Below are 5,776 nucleotides of genomic sequence, written 5' to 3' on the forward strand. Positions count from 1 at the left end.
GTGAATATTCAGTATTGAAAGTTCAAGTAATAAAAGATTTTTCCAATAACTTAGAGTAGAACAAAAGAATTGGAGATGATATGCCAATACTTTAAATGCAATATTTACCTCTCTCGACTCTATATTCACCTATTTTTAGTATATTGAATTGTTTTGCTAATGAAGATTTTTGTCCAAAACGAGTTTTTTTATGCTTATAAACAAGAAAATATATGAAATTTGTTTTCGCAACGTACCATTGACTAGAAGAAGCTTGTCAAGTTTCATAACGTTTGAAGTTTTAAAAATTAAATTCTTGTTAGGTTCAGAAAGTATGATGCTTCAAGAATTACATGAGCTATGATTTTAAGGGAAAACCTACAATAAACCTAATTATTGTATTAATTTTGAAAAGAAAATAAGTTAATTACGGAACTAAATTTGGTTAGAATCCAAATAGGACTCAACTATTGATATTCTTCTTCTCCTTCTCTTTTTAGTAAATGGTTGAATTTTTTTTCTTTTTTTTTTAATTATAATATTTTATTAAAATAAGTTACCTGTTATAGGATGTGTTTAATTAGGATGAAGTTTAAAAAGAAAAAAAGACTTGAACTCATGTTCTAAAACAAGTTACATTTTCTGGTTATAATTAATTTCAATAAAGATGAAATCAGAAGTATAATGGTTGCGTGGGGGGTGGGGGTGGGGGATGTTATTCCTTTTCTTTTTAAACAGATTAGAAACAAAAAAAGTAACACAAACGAAAATATTAATTACTAAATAATATTGATAACCGGTCATTTGTTATCACATGTTAAAAAGGAATGTACTTTGTTATGGGTTAGAGTTATCTAAGTACAATCAAACTTTCTATAATGGTTATTCGCTATAAAACTTTCAACTACTATAACGGTACAAACCTTTTTATAACGGTCATTCGTTATAAAACCTTTTAACTATATAATGGTCATTCGTACAAATCTTCACATAACGATCTGGTTCGTACAAATCTCTCCATAACGATAGTTCGTACTTCATAACGGTCGTTCATTATAAAACTCATCAACCCCTGTAGTCATTCGTACAAATCTTTCAGTAATGGTCATTCGCTATAAAACTCTCTAACCTTTACAACTGTCATTGGTACAAATCTCTCTATAACAGTCATTCGTTATAAAACTCTTCAACGATATAGCCTCTCTATAACGTTCATTTGTTATAAAGTTGTTCAACCTCTATAACCTCGCTTTATAATGGTCATTCGTTATAGCAATATTCAACCTCGATAATGGTCATTCATTATAACACTCTTTCAACCTCTTTAATGGTACTTCGTTACAAAACTCATCAACATCTAAATTCTCTCTATAATGACCATTCATGCGAAACTCTTCATCCTTTAAAACCATTTCTCATGATATATTTTACTTTTCTCTAACAACATTTTACCTGTAACAAAGATGATATTCATTATAGCACTATACTCTTTTTTAAAATAAATCTTTCATAACGCCATACTCAAATATTGTATACAGTAATATTTTATAAGAAATATATAACGTATAAAATATAACATTAAAATGTTTATGATAATTACCACTTAATATCATGTACAAACTTTTGTTCCTGTTACGATTTTTCATGACCTTTTTATGGTATAATAAAAGAAAATATCAAAATAATACATCTTCCCATACTCGGGGGCGGAGCCATCTTGCGGTTACGGGGTCATTCGAACCTTTTTCGGTGAAAACTAATACTATTTACACATATTTAAAGTAATTTTATGTATAATATATAATAGATATTAATCTCTTTTAACTAGTTTGAATCCTTTGTGAAAATTACGACTCCTTATTGTCATACTAGAAAATGTTTTTTATATTTGTGGTCCTCATTTATCAAAATATTATCTAAACATTATTTGCCTTGAATATTATTTGCCTCCTCCATATTAAGAGTTTGATTGACATTACATCAAAAATGCTTTCTTTTGAGAAAAAAGAAAACATTTATTTGAAAGATTAAGTGTTTGATAAATGTTAAAACTGCTTTTTAGATGGAAGCAAGAGCAGTTATGTTGTTGGGATGAAGCTAAAAAAAATTTGCTTCTTAGAAGAAATAGAAACACAAAATTATTTTTTAAAAGACTAATATAAATATCCCTTATCAATTAATTAACATATCTCATAAGTTTGATTAAGTTTCATTTAAGAATTTTTATTTTTTATTTTATGTAATAAATTTCTTTTTTTATTTTATTTTTAGAATTTATATATTATTTTACGTTTTATTTACATAATTAGTAATAAAGGTAACAACAATATTTTTGTAGGATAAAAAAATATAAAAGACTTAATTTATTTTTGTGGAGAATTTTTGTATATAGTAGTTTAATTTGTGGAATGGTTTTTAAATTTATGAATATGTACATTTTAATTTAATTAAAGTAAAATTTTAACTAAAAAATTGTACTATATATTGAAAATAGCTTTTCTCTATAAAATAATATTAGCATTAAAAGCACATTATTACTTATCATTTTCATAATTTAATTTTTAAAAACACTTTTTAAAAAAAATTAGCAAAAACAATTTACTTATCAAAATCACTTTTCAAATAAATTGAGCAAACACAAAAAAAATTCAAAAGTAAATGTCAAAAAGACTCTAAAAATGGTATGTACATAATGAATGTTTATTGTCTTTTAATATATATTTGCAATCCTAAATAATAGCATTGAGAGAATGGCGCACTGTATGCCTTTTGACTTCAATATTTGAGGCTCGTTTAGAGTATACCTGATAATTGAATTTGGCGTAATTATGTGTAATTTAATAATTTATTTTTTTTATTGGATAAATAATTACTTTGTCAATAGATAATTGAGGTAATTGACAGGAGATAATTACTCTCTCTAATTCACAGTCAGAGGTTGTGAATTGCTCATAATTACATGCTGTAATTACCAACTGATTACTTTAAATTATTTTTTTTTAATTTCTATTTTTTATTATTTTGTTTTAATTTTTCTACTTCTATTATTTAAAGTTCTTTTTTATTTTTACTGTTCTAAAAGTTCCTAAAAGTTTATTTTTTATTTTGTATTATTATATTTTATTTTCTTCTCGTTCTCAACTTTCTTCAAGTGATTCTATGCAAATTTTTCGTATTATCTATCTCTTTATGTCATGCTTATTTTCTCATCAACATGATCCTATTAGTATTCTAATTTTTAAATTAAAATAGAATTTATTGTTAAGTGAGGTTATCGATTTACAATTTTTTTAAAATAAAAATAAGTCATATCTATTACATTGAAATTTGCGATAAAAGTATTATGTTAAATTTTTGTTTTAAATTTATAACTTATATTATATTTTCAGTTTCAATGGTTTTAGTAATATTTAATTCACATTGCAAGTCATTTTAATTAGACTTATAGTTTTTAAATTCAATTAGAATATATTAATTTGAAAAAATATAAATCAATTTTTTTCATAATATTAGTAAGAATTATAAATAATTAGTTTTTATTTTTAAAAATAATTGCTTTTGTGCATCCAAATAAAACATGTGTAATTACATTATGGCATTCAAACAGAACATATGTAATTACACTATGACAATCAAACATGTCAATGTAATTACTAGATTGTGTAATTATTAAAGTAATAATTACTACCCTAGTAATTTCACCAATTTCAAGAGTTTTTTGCCAAAATAATCCTTAAATTATATCTCAAGTTATATCCGTAAAGTATCATTCTTACCATAAAACATCCTTCAAGTATTTCAAAGTGAATAATTTTCATCCTTCTACTTAAATTTATTAGAAAACTAATCGATATATCCCACAAAGATTAAGGCGTCCCTTCCTAATTATTATTCTTAGATATACCAAGAATATTATCGTGAACTTTTTCGTAATTGAGTTAAGAATTATGCAAAATCTTTTAATTTGACCTTTTTCTCATTCATTTTTCATGTAATTTAATTAAAAATATTATTAGTTTAAATATGTTTCTTCTCAATTGAATGTGCTAGAAGCGACATTTGTTGGAGACTTCCGCTTCTAATAATATAGAATGAAACTCAAATACGAGACAATATTTTGGTCACTTTAATATTAAGATTGATCCAAAAATCTATTGATTTAATTGGTTAAGAAAATGATAAAAATAATTAATCTCCAATTTCATTCCGTTACAAAAAAGACAAATCATGTACGCTCACACCTTCCAATCATTTTTAGTTTCCATAAGCAACAGTGTCTAAGATTTTTTATATTTTTCAATAACTTCTTGTATGTTTTCGTAAGATCCATTAGTTTTTTGACAATATCTAATAAAAGGACGAAAGTTGTCAACTTACAAATACTTAAAGGATGTTTTCTACTAAAAATGATACTTTAAGGATGTAGTTTAAGTTTGGGGTATAGTTAAAAGATCTTTTCTGTTAGAAATGATATTTGAAGGATATGATTTAAGATATGTCGTAATTACTCATATATTTTCAAAAATTATTGTAAAAGATAGTATTTCACTTTTCTATATTCAAATTATGCACTCTGTTATTGGGCACGGTATGCAACTGATTTAATTCTGTGTGTTGAGGTGACTTTGAAGATTCAAATTCTACATGCGTGCCTTGATTATTTTTTTAAAAAAAATATTCTTTCAAGTAATATGTGCTAACTTTCACTTTTCAGCAAATTTGTTCTAATTAGCCCAATTCATTATTCTTAATTGGAAAATCACTTTTATACATGAAATTTGATTCATTTTTATGAAATGTTGAAGGAGATTTTTTATTTAGCAAAATATAGCAAGAATTTGTTTTCAAACATATATGAAACTTTTGCTCAAAATTTTGTATATGAAAATGGTATAAAATCAACTCTTCAATTTAATTAGCTTCCTTTTGTTTTTATTTTTATAGTTAATTATATAATTAAAAAAATAATATTTTCATTGTTTGTTTTATAGATCAACGTGTGGACACCTCATATTGTATTATCCAAATTGGAATAGACCACTCAACACATAAATCCAAACACTTACATCCATTTGTTTTATCGGAAAATTGATCATTTTCCGAAAAGAGTTTGTTTTATTTTCAAAGATATTTTCGACTTTTAGGAGTCGCCACTTAATTTTTAAGAAAAATCAAAAAAACTTATTTCCAAAACAAATTAAACAGAAAAATTTGTTTTGAAAATATTTTAGGGGGTTCGGGATTCTTATTCGCGTCTTAGGAAGGTGTAAGGCACCTAAGATACTCCGCTAACTTACGGTTTTCCAACGATTAACTTATTTGACTATTTTATTAACTATTGCGATTCTTTAAGTTGAACCTTTATTAGAATTTTACTTGGACAAATTTACAAGTCTTGAAATATTTGTCGCTTTTTAGGCTTAGTTTTAAATTTAGTAAAATAGAAAAAGCGTCTCGGCGGAGTTTGGAGTTTCCAATCCTAGACTAAAAGGCATTTAAAGCAAAAATATAAACAATAGTAAAGAGAGAGAGAGAGAGATTTGGGCCCAAACTCAGGTTCTGTTCGCCTTGACCGAGTTTTGGACCCACCTGTTTTTTTTTGGGGAGGGGGGGGTTTCAACCCATTTTCCACCTGTACTAATCTAAACATATAAAATAATACGAGAAAGCAAAACAATAAGGGCTTATGCCCATTACAAAATACAACACAATAAGAAAATCTTCTAATTCGCCTTTGGATTCTTCTTCGATATTCCTGGCATTGGACTCTCGCATGTTTGTCTTAACTCGATCGAAG

Source organism: Solanum lycopersicum, chromosome 3 (genome assembly GCF_036512215.1).
Source record: "Solanum lycopersicum chromosome 3, SLM_r2.1".
Lineage (NCBI taxonomy): Eukaryota > Viridiplantae > Streptophyta > Magnoliopsida > Solanales > Solanaceae > Solanum > Solanum lycopersicum.